This window comes from Alexandromys fortis, unplaced genomic scaffold (assembly GCF_014885135.2).
Source record: "Alexandromys fortis isolate MF-2015 unplaced genomic scaffold, M_Fortis_MF-2015_v1.1 scaffold_116, whole genome shotgun sequence".
Lineage (NCBI taxonomy): Eukaryota > Metazoa > Chordata > Mammalia > Rodentia > Cricetidae > Alexandromys > Alexandromys fortis.
The window spans coordinates 3,975,236-3,991,805 of NW_026067998.1; the positions used below are offsets into that span (position 1 = coordinate 3,975,236).

Here is a 16,570-nt window from a genome sequence, read left to right on the forward strand (position 1 = left end):
TCTCTCTCAAGGCACACAAGAAAAGGACACAATAACTCTTACATTTGTGTAACATGTTCTTATGAACAAAATCAACAGTCATAACAGTAGACCTCAATGTTTTCCGTGACCTTTTCCTTTCATTCCCACTCCCAACAATTCATGTCCAGGGTCAGCACACACTAACAGCTCCACTTTCAAACTGTGCCACCACGCCAGCTGTCTCCCATCTCACAAAGCTCCTACCATCCCACCCTTTCTGAGCTTGAAGGGTCACATTGATATTTCTGCCTTGCATCCCCTCTCTCAGAATCATTTGTATTTTAGGCTTGTTCAAGACTCCCTCTCCAGCAAAGGATGACCCAGGGCTTCTGATCCTCCTGCTTCTGAGCCTGAGCTTTGGGACTGTGTATCTTGTGCTACCATCTCTAGTTTGAGGGATGCTTGTGATCAAACTCAGGGCTTTATGCACAGCAGGAGGACACACCACCAACTAAGCTACGTTCTGGGCTTCTCTATTTAATCTCACAGACCTATCCTGTCTCCTTTCTACTCAGCAGCTATGATTGCTGTACTTCCTTTCTTAGTTATCCAGTGGGACCATCGTCATCTCCCAACGCACCAAGATCAAGTGTGGGATGGATTTGGAGTGGGATGCTGCAGGCACTGGATATCTGGAGATAAAGGAAACTTTTCCCTACTCTGAGAAGTTGTCAAGGTGATTAGCCTAAGACATTTCTGAACCCCGAGTCAGGGTGTAAGAAAATACTTTCTACCCTGATTGCTCTCCACGTTCCATTGACTGACCAGAGTGTCCAAGACCTGCCAATCAATCCTGTTTCAAACTCTAGGACACAGAGCTAGTCGATTCCAACTTGAAAGCTCTTTTGAACACCTGAGTCTTGTACCTTCACTCATTTCAATCTGACAGCATCCAAGAAACATCATCAGCTCATATCTTAACTAAAATGTGTCCTCCTCTTTGAGGGGGAGGAATATTCCAATTCTCAACTCCTCTCATGTATGAATACTTGCTGTCAGGGAATTAAATGTATGAATACTTGCTGTCAGTATGTAAGTCTAATATATTCATTGGAAAGGAAGTGTTGAAGGGACAGGGACATTGGTTGCTCCTTTATGTTTAGTTCTAAGAAGAACTCCCAGGATGGAGACGAGATGGTCTATCTTCACTTTCGAAGCAATTATGTCTACAATGTGTAAGTCTGGAATGTGTTCAGGGCCCAGAGAAAACCCAAATAACCCTTGAACTTGAAGCCTATGCACTTAAAAATCCTAGTCTTCCAAAACCATGCTAAATTCACTAAAGACTGCAAGACGATGCTTAAAAGGGACTCACATCTATCTTTGTGGATTGAGCATGACTGATAAATCAAGGTATTTCTCAGGTACTTGATGAGTCATGGACACAATGAAGCATCTCCAACTATTTTTATTCATGTAAGATACAATGAATGATCTTTTAATAATGCAAACTTTTAATAAGATAAAATTAATAAGACAAAATTCACCGACTATTTTGTACTGGTGATATTAAATGTGTAAACTAAGTGGGAAAGGTGAAGTAGGGAAAATTCCTTTGCATTAACTGTAATACAAGCTTGGAGTCTGACAGCAGTGTACTTGCCTGGAGCTCTGGCTTCAGGCCAATGAGACAAATTTCACTTTCCTGGGAGAAGTTTGTGCAGATCAGGGTTCATCACACTCCGTTGGCTCATCAAGAACATGATGTCACCTCTTTCTGCAGTTCCCTGAGCTCCAATTGTTCCTGTTCCTCCTCTTGCTCACTGGATCTACCATAGAGATGGAGGTGAGATACGAGGACCTTTGTATGGGCACACAAGTATATGTGTAGCCATGGTATCTGGACTCTGAGCATGTCTGAGTCAGTTTTCATAGACTCAGAGTCCACAGCAGACACCCTGGGAGTAGGTGGTTAGGGGTTGCTTTCAGAAGGGAAACCCTGGAAGCAGAATCAGGACAAGGAAGGAATCTAAGTAAAGATGCAATCTTAAGTGGTGCCCTCCATCCCGGAATATTAGGTGTGGCACAGAATTGGTTCATACCAAGGGAAAGTAGGCAGCCTTGGCCTTTGCCTGCTCCATAGAGTAGGACGTGCATACATCATGATCACACCAGTGAGTAGCTCTTACCCCATACACTGTTTGCCACCAACCAGAGACTGCAGTAACCATGTTCACAAGAAGAGGAGTGAGGATGTGCCTTCGTCCTGTGAGGGGACTTGGGGTCTTTTCTCATGTTTACCAATCTCAAAGACTCATGGGTCAACATTATAGCCATTTTTAATCCTCCAAGCACTCTCTCAAAGTGCTGCTACTTGGCCCAAGGTTATTCATGGTGGCCTTGAACATCATATGGCAGGCGTGCTGGATTTGTTCTAAGGAAATTCGTCTAACGCAAGGCAACACGTATACAGCATTTGTAATCCCAATTAGCACCTTCCCCTTGAGATGCTCCAAAACCCTTGCAAAGAGCCATTTTAACAAGTCTCAGGGAGCTATGGAGGGGCTCGAGCAAGAGGATAAAACACCTGATCTAAAGATGAGAAGAGTTTGTTTTATTACAAACTTGGGATAATAATTAAATGAAGCCATTCCAGCAGGTCCCTCAGAAATCCTATTTGCATTTTCATATTTTTCATTTATTTTTTTTTTATTTATGTCTCTGAAGAAACACGATCTTACACAGAGCTTCCCAAACTCAGCATATCTACCATTGAGGTCAAAATTTTTTAGCAGTGTTCTGACTTGTAGCGTATTTAACAGGATCCCCCCGCCTCTACCTAGCGGATATCAGTGGTCTGTCCCCACCTCTACTCTGTTCTTACCTTGTCAGCTACCTACTGGAAGTTAAGTTGGCCTTAATATTGAAGCTAAAGAAATCAAATATAGTCTCTCAGTGATGCTAGAGGCCTTCACTAGTTATACCTTGACTAAGTAAGTCTGGTTATTCTAAGCCTCGATTTTGGGGTTCTGTAGAATGTCAAGACACTTGAACACAGTTGCACTAATGCTTTGAGCCATGGCCTCAAAGCAGTTCTTTATTCATTAACCAATAAAGCAACATGTAGACAGAAGGACCTCCCACCTCAAGATGATGCTGGCACTGCCCAGGACTGGACAGTGGTTATTTTACTTCTTGTCTTTGTTGCTGTTCCTTAGAAAGGACATTTTGGGTATATAAGACAATGGTGTACAGTCTAACCTCAAGTTCCTGCTATTGAGAGAGAGAGAATCCCAATTCATGCTCAGTGGAAAACATGCCATTCCTGGTTTCCTGCCTCGGCTTAGATTCTGAGGGGACTGCAGATGTCAGCTAGGACTCCCAGAATGCTTAAATATGTGCCACTGTTCTAAGACCGCTCTATGAATTCCCAACTGGACAGTTGAGTAAGTGTCCAACTTACAGTTGAGAAGCCCTGTTGAGACAGTGGGTTTGAAATCAACACCAAAAATGGCATCAAGGAAACAAGAATGGGTTTGTGAGGTGTGACATAGACAACTCTAGCTCGGAAAGAGAAAGAGAAGCAGAAAAGCATCACAGGCACAGGCTGTGCCATTAGCTCCTGGCTGCTGTCTACCGTCCACTTCCACACTCATTCTTCCTACACTGATCTGGGACCTCAGAGACCCCTGCTCACCAAGGGGAAGAAGTTGCCTCTGTCTTCCCACACATACCATGTGCAGTTCAAATGAGGACATCAAAAAAACATGGGGCAAATTTACAAAACCACAGGAAAGTTCAGTATTTATTAATATCTTGAAGATTTTTCTGAAATAGCAAATACCGTATTTGTTCAAAAATAACTCTCTTACTGTCTCTTGTATATGGGTGCTGGCCATTCTGGATTCTCTCGTCTTCCTGAAAGTTTCTGAATAAGTGATCTTGACCTTGAATCTAAATGAGGATCTTATGACCAGGAGTGGTAAACATGTCCTCTCTTGGGACCTGTGTGGGCATCTTTACAGCCATCTTCTGCATTCTCTTTTCTCTACAAGAGGCATTGGAAGACTTGTTTCTCTACAGGCCCACACAGATGAGAAATATATTAAGAATTTTGCACAGTGGGGTCTCTGTCACAAATATACCATTATATTTCAAGAGTCACCATAGACACTGACAAGGCTATATTACAATAACAGTTCATTCATAAAAGATTAGGTTTTCAGTCAATAGTTTATAAACAATAAGATTTAGGGTCTTATTTTCTGTGTCTACCTACATTACTAACAGTTCTTTATGCTTTTAACCCAGTACTTTGCCAGAAATTAGATGATATTATTGCCAAGTAGGTGAAGTTTTATTTTGGCACTGTGATCCAAATTGCTTGGCTTATACAGAAATGGGTATCCCGCTAAGTATGCCAAGTAATCCCTTGTAAAAATGGCAAAGCAATAAATTCTCTGGCGAGATGGAGAAATTATACAGTTGAAAGATTATATACAATCTATATAACAGATGTGCTATATAACAAACACTGTTTTAGAGATCAGTATCTAGACTTGTTTAAGAACATGAAACGTCTTACTGTGGAAATTGAGAGTGGCATCTTCGCAGTCCCAATACAATGGAGTTCTCTCCTATCACCTTCTCTCCAATTACAATTTTCCTGGGGTTTAAATAAGATCCTTTCATAGTTCTGTATCACTGAATTTAGCATGAGATGGCACTGATATTCGCTTTTTAGGCGATTTAAAGGGTCTTCTCACCTAGTTGTACTTTCAACAGAAAGAGCAATCATCAAATAACAGACTTTCATGCCTATTTCTTAACGTCATTCTTTTTGACCAACAGATTACATATAACCTGTTGAGGAGAAATTTGTTTACACGGTAAAGTTATGACTCTGCTTAAAATATGTTCTGATTGCTTTAATAAAGAGCTAACTGTCCAATAGCTAGGCAGGAGAGAATAGGTGAGATTTCCGGGGAGAGAGAAAAAGAGAACAATAGAGAGAAACTGGGATGAGCAATCTTGACTTGCAATTTTACCAGCAGACTTGGAGAAAGTTAGATATGCCATACTAAGAAGAAGTAACCAAGCCAGGTGGCAGAATATGAATTATTAGAAGCAGTTTAATTTGAATTATGAGCTACTTGGGGAAAAAGCCTAAATTAAGGCCAAACTTCCATAATGAATAAGTCTTTCTGTCATTATTTGTGGGCTGTTGCGTCCAAGAAAGCCCAACTAGAAAGGTTGCCATACTGATCTTTACAATTTATAACCACACTTCCTTTCTAGAAATGTCCTTCCTCTATGGTTTCTAAATTCTTCCTGTCACTTGGCTCTCTGGCTCATCTCTGTGGCTCTTTATCTATGCAGGCGCTGTGTGTCAGGGCCTGCCCTCAGTGCTCTCCTTTCTGCACAAGTTCATTCTAACAACTCTCAACTATTTTCATGACCTTGATACCACCAACTTGCTCATCTTTCAAAAGTCTATGAACCACACTCCCCAATCAACCAATAAACCACTGTAAATTCTGCTATAAAAAGACAGAGGCGGTCTGACAGTGTGAAAAAGTCACAAAAGAGAAGTCAATCCCCAGCCCCATCAATAGCTGCCATTGACTGAATTTGCCTGCTCCATGTACACGACCTGAAACCTAACCGCTGAGGTGGAGGCTCTGGGAGGGGAGGGCATCAAGAGGAAACTAGATCATAAGGGTAGGACATGGTGAGGTCGCAAAGAGATTGTGGCTGTTCATGAGGAAGGAGATCCTCACTGCAGGTGGCTTGGTCTTATAGAAGTATGATAAATTATTCTTTACAAATTACTAAGTCTTTTTACTATAGTTCTCTCTCTCTCTCTCTCTCTCTCTCTCTCTCTCTCTCTCTCTCTCCCTCTCTCTCTCTCACTCTCTATTTGGGCATCCGCCACCAAGAACCCAAATAAATACATGGAGATGTTTTCATACATATGAATGCCTGACCTTAGGTTGGCTTCTTTCTAGTCAGACTTCCTAACATAAATTATCCTCTTTCTCTTTAACTACATTCTCTCTCTGGGTTTTTTACCTTTCTTTACTGTATATATTGTTTGCTCCTTCTTACTTCATGGCTAGCTGTGTGGCTAGCTCCTGGCATCCTCCTCTTTCCCTTTTCTCGCTTTTTACCCTTCTTCTTTCCAGCCTAATTTTTCTTATTTATTCTCTCTGCCAGCAAGCCCCACCTGTTCTTTCTCTTGCTTTGCTATTGGCCATTCAGCTCTTTATTAGACCAATCAGGTGTTATAGACAGGCAAAGTAACACAGAGTTAAACAAATGCATCATAAAAGAACAATACAACTTGGCATCATTAAACAAATACTCCACATCATAAACAAATATAACACATCTTAAACGAATATTCCACAACACAACACCAAACAGAAAAAGGAGACACTCAATAAAGAAGTACCATAATTGTACACATGTTGAATGGCCAAGAAACTAACAGAGGTCTACAATAAGGGACTCTGTCTTGTAGGAATCATGGATGCTTGTAGCCATGTGCCTTGGAGCGGCTGTGCTCTGAGTTACTGTGATGTCAGTCAGAAAACTGCACCATCAGCGGTGGGTGGGTGTGGCTCTCATCTAAGTAGTCTTACAGTTCTTTGAATATGCGTGTATGCGAGACCTCTTATTTTCCTGTGTCCCAGTGCAGGTAGGACTGCCTCCTGCATGCTAGTACTTCCTACCATGCAGGTGCAACCTTATTCCTGGGTTCAAATGATTCCTTAATGGGTTGACATCATGGGGACAAAGTCAGGGTTTTACAGACTATGGGCCTCCCAGACTCTTGGTGTCAATGTATCAAACTATATAATCTACAGATATTTTCTTCTGCAAGTTTCACTTCTTCCATGAAGTTGATCAATGGAATAACATCTACTCACCTGATTTCAATAACTCACTGCCCCTAGTTTGTCACCAGTTATTGCAGTTGGTGCCTGATAATCATGTTTTAGATCCAGCCCCTCCCCTCTACTGTAGGAGCCAGAGATTCCCGCCTACCAGTCAATGAGTTCTCACCGAGTGTTCTACTTAGTTTTCTAATGTCTCCTTATTCCTGATCTTACACATAAGCGAAAAGATGCCCTTGCCATAGGAGCAATCTTTCCAAGAGTACAGGCTAGCACTTAAGTTCCCCTTAAGTGTAGCCACCCTCTGGAGGACCCTAAGCTCATAAGCTGTGTAGTGTACTTCAAGCCTTCATGATTTCCAGCTTCTAAATGTCAGGGAATAATCATTAAATGAGAAAGACAGCAAGCTTGCTGCCTAACTGTACTGTGTGGCTAGACTTTATAAGGTGCCCAGCAAGCATCCAATCTACATGTATAGTAAGTGGAAGCTTGGATCAATATCGCTGTGGTCATCAGAGCTAGGAGAGCTTCTCCAAGCTCAATGGCTGGAATACTCTACTCTTTATCTCAGTTATTTTAATTCAGGGGAAGTGACTCTTACTCAGTGACTTCTGCATCTAAAATAATAGCAAAAGACACTCAGCTGCATCCATCTCCAGTCAGAGAGACAGTGTGATTTAATAACTCCACTTTAATGCCGATTGCCACAATGGCTTGAAGTGTAATACAGAGAGGAATGGGAGGAACTGGGGGAAATTTGTATGGATGTTGTGAAAGGCCTTTGGGGACTCTAGATCTGATGGGTCCCCAGGAACAGAGAGGTAAAGCATGTATTATGAGTGGTCTAGGTTGGGGTAAGGATGTCTTGCTCATTATCCCATTGTCACTAATAAGACATGGCCCAGGCCTGTCCACTGCTGGATGCAAGGGCTTCCCAGAGATCCTTTTTGCTCCCACTTTTGCCTCTACTCCCAGTTCAAAGATTTTTGAAGCATCGACTGAAATAAAGGTCAAGTTGTGGTATGAGCTTCAAGATCCTCAACTCCCACCTCGGCATGTTGGGTGTGGTGCCATCTTGGATTCCCTAGGATGCAATCACTGTTCTTTTCCCCTCAGCCACAGTGGCTGACTTGCTTCCTCAATAAGGGCAACATTCACCCTTGCTTATTGTCTCCCAGGGTTCTCCCCTTCCCTGGGATGAAAGCCTTCTCATCACCAATTCAGAACACAAAGTTTCCTCAGAGAAAACCCAGAAGTCCTTTCTCCACAGTGGGTCACCCTAGTTACTCTTTGCACCTTCATGTCTACTGTTTGGTCATTCCATTGCCAGCTGCCTATGTCATGGAGGAACAGACTCTTTAAGTTGGATCTCTGCTGCATCTAACACATACACACACACACACACACACACACACACACACACACACATGATGAAGCCTAGGATGTCCTTCTTTCTATGTGTTGGTTGTAATGGTTAATGAATAAAGAAACTGCCTTGATTTGATAGGACAGAACTTAGGTAGAAGGGGAAGACGGGACTGAATTCTGGGAGGAAGAAAGCAGAGTGAGAGAGACACCATGGATCTGCCGCCAGGGTAAGACATGCTGCCGAAACTTAGCTGGTAAGCCACTGCCATGTGGCAATACACAGATTAATAGAAATGGGTTAAATTAAGATGTAAAAATTAGCCAGTAAGAAACTAGAGTTAATGGGCCAAGCAGTGATTTAGTTAATACAGTTTCTGTGTGGTTATTTCAGGGCTAAGCTAGCTGGGTGGCCAAAATGAACAAGCAGGCCCCTCTTGCAACACTCGTGATAGAAACCACCAGGAATGCTGAGAACCAGGGATGTGCTCTTGGGAGGTGACCCAATTGTTTACCAATACCTATTCTCACTTGGAAAGGAAAGACCCTAAACAAGAGAATGAACTCAGGCTTTGGCCCGTGATGACCAATCTTTTAGAAGTTGATGTGTTTCCCTTTGTAGGGTTTGTCTTGGTTAGAGTTATTGCTGCTGTGATGAAACATCATGACCAAAGCAACTTGGAGAGAGAAGGGTTTATTTGGCGTACATCGTGAGTCACAGTCCACTGCGAGAAGTCAAAACAGGAGCTCTAACTGGGTGGGAACCTGGTGGCAGGAGATTATGCAGAGACCATGGAGGAGTGCTGCCTACTGGCTTGTTCCTCATGGCTTGCTCAACCTGCTTTCTTATGGCAGTTTTAATACTTCTAGAAAAATAAAAATAGACCTACCATGTAATCCAACTGGTGAACATACACCCAGAGGAAAGGAGACATCAGTATGTCTAGAAGACACCTGCCCTGCTATGTTCATTGTAGAACATCCAAACAAGGAAATGGCCTACATGTCTATTGACACATGCACACACATGTACACAAGCACATGGGTATACCACACATGCATAAAATAAACACATACATGTAATGAACTATTCAACCCTGTTCAGACGGGCTAGTTTTACATTCATTGCATGGATGAGCCTAGAGAGAGAGAGAGAGCGAGCTTGCCACACTCCTTAGGCACACACCTGCCTACAGCTTAAGTGCTATTTTCTTCTGATCATGGCAGGACATTATCTAGCTTGGGAGAAGGAAACCCAATGAGGAGAGAAAGGGGAGAAATGAACCATAAATGCTGGAATCATTCCACAGCACAACAAACAATAAAGTCCCGCTGTTGCTCACAAAGATCTGTACCCACAATTGCACTTGACCCTTTTAAAAATAGCAGCGGGAGACTAGACTGTTTCTAAGGCAGGGTGTCATCTTCATTTTTAAACACGAGTAAGCTACCCAGAGGAAGCCCGTGGGGGCTGGAGCACCAGACATGGAGATGCAGAGCAGGGAAAGGGCAGGGGCTTTTGCCTGGCGTTCCAGAAGAGAGTTATTTATTCATTCATTGTTCTAAGTAGCACACACAGAACCTTTATTATTAGCATGCTGGAGGAGCTATAAAAGCACAGAGCGCGGGCCTTGCTCTGCAGAAATGCGATGGTGTATCTGTCGCCTCCCACAGATTTAGTAGACCATCATGGTCTCCAGGTTTATTCATTCATGTGCCAAGCACTGTGGAAGATGCTGCTGTGGTAACTGCTAGTAGAAGCGGTGTCTGTCTGTCTGTCTTCCAGGGCCAACAGTCTGTGAGCATCAGGTCGGAAGTAGATGCAGATAAATATGAGGAGAAAGAAACAGGGGTGGGAATGACAAGGAGAAGCCTTGCTGGCTTCAATCTTTACTCTTTCCTCCCTCTTCACATTCTCCAGTCACTCCCTTTGGTCCAAAGACAAAACCACCAGAGAAGCTGAGGCTAAATATGGTAAATACATGGCAGGTACCCAAGGGACTGCTTCTTGAAGTTCACAGGGGTAAATCCTATTTGTGGCAAACTGTGCAGAAGCAACTGTGTCTGTTGTGGCACCATGTAGAGTGTCTATCCCTTTTCCATGTCACTGATGGAACATCCCTGTCCCACGGCACTCAGATCCCCCCTGAGCAGAGATGCTCAAAGCAATGAAAACCTCTTCAGGATATCCTCAAAACTGGAGGAGTAGAAGTTTGAAGCTGGACCGGCCCACTCTAAGGCACATGCTCTGTTTCTCAGTCTGGTGTTTCTGCCCTGGGAGCTGTGGTACTGAGGGGATAGAGAGCTCTTGAGAGCGGCAAGAGGTTAAGTATAGAATGAGATTTTAGGCTAATGGTAAGTGGGACACTGGGGACCAGGACATTTCAGCAGCACTGAGGGTGCGAGGCCACATGGAAAAAAAAGCATACAGATGTCAAAAGTGAGAGAGAAATACAAGGACTGCAAGGAAGCTCACCTGCACCCTCTAAACCTAGAAATGTAAGTGTATTTGGGGGAGTGAAGTCAAGTCCCACAGTGCGCCACAGGAAGAGAACCTTGTGTCCTGACCATGCTGTGTCTTTGGCAGACAGTTTTACATCCATGTCTAAAGACAACAACACAAGCCAAGCTTCTGGGACACTGGGGATTGCAGGCACCCAACTCCTTGGACTAGATCTACCAAGTGGAAACAAGAAACAAGGAGATGCCAGGAAGGGCCCGATCTGAGCCACCTGCCTGATGGGTCACCGACCACAAGGAGCATCTGGTGAGGGGAAAGGAATTAGTTATGGCTTCTGTAGCAACCCTGAAGATTTCTCCCTACAAGATGGTGCAAACATGATCTTTCAGAAGACCAGAGTGTGGCTGCATGGTGGTTCACAAAGAAGCCCCAATTGATTGAGGATTTGTTGTGAGTGATCTTAACAATTTCCTGTGCCTCCCTAAGCTGGTATCATTTTCATAGGTAGTATGGAGCACAAATGACTAACATTGATGTTTCCTCATGGAGACCGCTGTATACCAAGCAGTGCTAAAGGTCTACAGCCTTCTGGAAACAAACATTGGCTCCAGAGTCCAAGTGTTCACATTCAAGTCCCCACTCCAAGCAGGAGGCAGCTGTGGGACATTGGATATTCTGAGTGCTGGTTTCCCCAATTATAAAATAGAGCTACGAAAGCATACCTTACTTTATAAGGAGAGGTCAGCCATCCCGGGGTGGATATATGCAGAAATGAGATAATGGAACGAAACGCAATGCTATTCCATTGCTGCAAATTGCATTTGGGCTGCAGAAGAGATAATGAAAGTCATTTTCTAGTAGGAGGGGAATGCAATTTGCTTCTACCAGAAGGCTGCCTAGGGCAACCAGCACAGCGCTCCCAGGCACTAGTCCATGCCCTAAGCTGTAAAGTCCTCAACAGGACAACAGTGGCCTCAAAGGACAGGAAATCCTAGCAACCAGAGAGTCCAACATGGCAGCCATAGCCTTACAATGGAAATGATAACCCTTGAGTGCTGGTGGGTCCTGCTTCATGGAAGGTCTCTGGGCACCGCTCTAGCTCTCAACGTGCTGTTGAATATTCAAGATGGTGACATCAGATGCCTTTCTATTTAAGTGTGCCTTGTACTAATACACAGCAAAATAGACACTTAGTAGACTTCACTGCCCCTGGCATGGTGGTTACTGTACCTTATTGCAATCACTTCCTTATATGGGGTTCAACCCCACTAGACTGAATGGTCTATAGAGATAGAGCAGGAGACGACCTAAATGTGGGTTCACCTCGATGTGACTAGAACCGCCTTGAATCATAATCGCGGGGATTGCCCCAAAGTAACTCCTGCCAGTTTTACCATGTAGTTTCCCAGCAAACTATAAATAGGCAAAAGTCAATACAGTAGCAGCTTCTGGGACACATCTGACGATGATATCAGCTTAAGATGAGCTAGGTACATTCCAGACAGGATGACTTAACTTTTCTTCTAACCCATAAGCACGCACCTTTTTCAGTGCCCTCCCACCCCACCCCGCGGACTTTCTTTTATCTCTGTGAAATTCCAGGTCTATCTGCTCCTCTTTCTTCAGTCTCTCAGTTCCCTGGGGTTGGCCATCATGCATTAAAATTGTGCTTTTATAGGATACCTGCAACTGTAGCAAATTAAAGATAATAAATCCAAAGAACCCATCCACTGGCCTAACAAATAGATGTAAGGAGCAGGTAGACCAGAACTTTCTGGAGGAAGAAATTTGAACTGAAATATAAAGAATTCTGAATCAGTTGCCCGACAAAGAGGACCGGGGACCTACATATCTGCAAAGAGACAGTCTGCAGAGATCAAAGTATTTGTCAGTGTGGCCAGACAGGGAGCAGGTAGCATGTATGATGCCTGCAGTCCCATGTCATATAATGTGGCCTTTTGTCTCGGGACAGAGGTTCCAAACAGGACTCTGTAGGGATCAGCGTCACAGTTCTTGCCAAAGCCGATAATGCGATACGGGGGCATGCCCAAATCTCACTCACAAACCTGACAATTGCTCTACCTTGGATATACATCTTCTTAGTTGATTTTGTGGTGATGCCTTAGTCACCAAAGTTGACCTCAAACTTGCTCCTCTCTCCCTTCACTGTCCCGAGTGGCAGAGACCGCTGGCGTGCGCAGCCATGGCCTCTGTACTGTCTTATGTCTTCTTTGAACTGACTCACCGTTGATTTACTCAATAAATTTCCTTTACAAGGAAATTCTCACTATTCTAAAGAATAGCCCTGATTATCTGACATAAATGTAAGAGAATGAGATAAATAGTTGAAAATGTCATCTTAATCAAGCCTTGCTTGATATTTTGCTTTCTGTGCATTCTGAACTGAGATGACTGCCTTTAGCTAGTGGTGGAAATCAGCAGGATTCAGGAGTCTGATGGGTGTAAAGCCCACCTACAGGTAGCTCCTTACCTAGAAGAATAGAAAGGGATCTGGAAGCATGCAGCTGTGGGCATGACAGGAAGTGACATAGTCATTGTGAACCTCTCAAGCATCTTTGAGGTTCCCAGTGGCACGGGTACCACCATTTGAGAGGTGGGTAGGTACCTCTCTCTGGGCCACTTGCCAAGTATTAATCGCCTTTTAAAAAACCATGCAATGTTAATGGAGAGGTTCCCCAAGCACTATCGCAACATTCCCTTTGGTATTCCTTTGACTATAAGTAAGCAAAGACACTGGGAGACAGGGCAATTGGACTATTGAACTCTCTTACTTTTCTAGGTGGCTGCAGTGAGCAAAATGACTGTCAGACAACCAGAGAACACCCTTGCATCAGCAACAGCCACCATGAACACAGGTCTTGAGACAACAGCAGAAGACTGCAGGACGTCCAGCTCCTGAAAGAGCAGCTCAGTCAGGAGTAGCTCATTTGTCCTGGTCAAATTGCTCTCATGAGTCTTCATGAAATAGGTGACCCAGCAATCAGTTCCATTTGGGGCAAGAGAGGAGAAGGTGCCTAGTGGTTTAGCATAGAGCTTGTTGTGAAGAGTACTAAGGAGTTAAGGCTATAGATGACGGTAAACATGAACCTTTACTCATGAGAAGGTAAAACATTCCTTTGTCTGTCTGTATAAGTCAGCTAGTTGGTGAATGGGCTAGCAGACATTCTCTTGTGCTGCCTCCCTGGGTATCACAACATTAGGACCAGTAAAGGTCTATGGGAGACATGGTCTTTTCTTGACTGTTTTCAGTAGTGTGGTCTAAATTGGTAAGGCAAAGAAAGTATCCCAGAAAAGCAGTGCACAATGATGGGAATGGAGCATCAGTGGTGGCTATACAGCTGGGCAGTCAAAAGGCCACACTGAAAGCAGCATGGCCATTGGCTGCTTAACAGTTGAAAAAAAAAAAAAAACAAAAACAAAAAACAGTCAAGGAATTCCCAGTTGGCAATGCAGGAAGAATGACAGCAGATTAGAGGAATAACAAGAGAGGGTGGAAGAGGAGGCTGAAGGGCAGTAGTGAGCCAGAGGAAAGAAAATGCAGGACCCAGTGGCCAGAAAGCTCCAAAGAACTATCAAGCCTGAAGAACAAAGGGTCTCAGAACCCAGGGCAGGAGTTGTGACTCTGGCTGCTGGCAAGGGATGGGGACTGTCTATTCATAGACCTACATACGAATTAGAAGAACGCCGAGTTGTAGAACTCAGCATGCCAATATCTGTGGTCTTCACGAGGATCACAGTACTACCAGTGGTCACTTGCAGCTGCCGTCAAACATGAAAGCGTGCAGAAGCTGTTGAGGTGCTTGAAGAGCTTCTCCTTGCATACTCGTGGCTTCTGTCTGGGTGGACAAGGGAACCCTGTCAGCTGCCTGTCACTAGGATGAAGGGAAATCTCTGAAGGGCTTTCAGGAAGTTTATACCTTCAGAGCTTCTTTCTGCCTGCTTTATGGATGAGAATTTGTGAAAGCTGACTGGGTTTCTAGGTATCAGAGGAAAGGAAATGGTTGTAGTTTATGCGACAAGGATGGAGGTCAGACTGAAGAAAAGTGCTTAGTATGGGGAGGATAGAAGTCCCTGGTGGCCTCCTCAGAAAATGTGGCTTGTGCTTGATAATTGAATGAGCAAAGACTCTGAGATGGTGGTGGCACAGTCTAGAAGGAATCTCACAGAGGGATGCCTGCCGTATCATCTCTGGATTTGGCTGGTCACATTCTCCCAAGTGGACAGACTCTTTCTGCCGCTTCCAGGTGGTTCAGTCCACCAGGGCATACAGGTCAGACCTGGGGAAGAGTTGGCATTTTGAACCCTTTGTTCTCTGCACAGCCGAGAAGTCTTTAAAGGAAACTCAAGTGCAAGGAAAATAACACTTTCAAACCCAGGAACCCAGGAAGAGGTTTGAGGTCCAGAAGCTCTCAGATATTCTTGCTCTCAGTTAGTATTTAAGTGAGGTAAGACAGTTATGGGTTAAGCAAATGTCTGAGTCTTAGATCATTTCTCAATGCTTCTATAAACACAATTTGCTTGGCCTTAGGTGGCTCAATACAAGGAATGATAATGCTTTTTTTTAAGCTGTTGGCTAAAGTTACCCAAGAGATTCCCTACAAATTGCTGGCTATTATTATTGCCCTTGGTTGGCCCACAGAGTTATGTCCCTATTGCCAAAGACACCAAGCATTTCAGAAGCACAGCCTCAACTGGCTCCAATGCTTCCTCCCTGAGAACTAGCTTTCATAATACTAGAGGGAACCATGGAAGCTTCCAAAAGAGGGACTTAACCAACAGTCCTACCTATCTATGATGTCTATTAGCCACACCAATGACCAGTATGGCATTATAACTAAGAATACAAGAGTAACACATATACATCGGTGGTCACCAAAAGGTCTCTAATCAGATCTAAGACCTCTCCAACAAGAGGGAAACATATCTGTTCCTAGAAACCTATCCAACCACCCAGGACCAATTAAGTCATGGATGTTGGAGGGGAGCCTATAGTTAACCATAACTTGACTAAACCAGCATAATCCCTGACTATATTCCTGGTACTTGTATTCACAGATAAATGAGGTCCTTATTTCTCAACAAGGAAGCTTCTCTTTGCAACTGATGGAGACCAGTACCAAAAAAAAAAAAAAAAAAAAAAAACAAACAAACAAAAAAAAAAAACCCTACAAACAATCATACTTCAGCTTTGTGGAGCCCAGTCCCAGCGGATATATCTAGAAAACACTCTCAAACCTTAGGGGATGTTGTAGAAGAGGGAGTGGAAGAATGATCGGAACCAGGGGATTGGGTATTTTGTTCTGAGAGTATGTCTCCTAGTAATCTCAGAAGCTAAATCCATGAAGTATCGCCAGCATGACTGCCTGAACGTGAGTTGGACAAGAACAACAAGGACAAGAACAATAGAATGCTAAACTGAAAAAGGGATGGACCATCAGATGTCAGCCCTATGCAAAAAACTGCTGGTATCTAAGGGATGCTGACAGGAGGAGGAGGAGCTTCCCCCAAGGAGAGCATACAAATTGGTTACCCAGTATCAAATGGTCAACTCTGAAAATACAGATACAAGGAACATTATACAGACTGAGCAAGTTATATTTAGGAATATATATATATGTATATACATATATGCATGTAATAACAATTGATAAAATATAAATTTAAAAGAGAGGACGAGGTGCTACATGGGAGGGTTGGGGGAGAAGAATAGGATGAAAGGAAATGATGTAATTATATCATAACCTATAAAATGAAAGAAACAGTTATTTTATTTTGTTCTTAGATTTATTTATTATGTATACAGCGGTCTGCCCATATGTATCTTTGCAGGCCAGAAGAGGGCACCGGATCTCATTACAGATGG

General features: G+C 43.5%; 1 long non-coding RNA gene across 2 annotated transcripts; it reads left to right on the forward strand.

Annotated features, from left to right (window-relative positions):
- The first annotated feature begins 754 nt into the window (after window positions 1-754).
- On the forward strand, window positions 755-16,357 carry LOC126512656 (uncharacterized). 2 transcript variants are annotated; one of them, XR_007595118.1, is made up of 5 exons: window positions 755-1,807; window positions 8,368-8,455; window positions 10,813-10,992; window positions 13,487-13,675; window positions 15,763-16,357. It is a non-coding gene; the product is annotated as an uncharacterized lncRNA (long non-coding RNA). The 2 variants fall into 2 exon arrangements; XR_007595117.1 differs by lacking the exon at window positions 8,368-8,455.
- The last annotated feature ends 213 nt before the right edge of the window (window positions 16,358-16,570 follow it).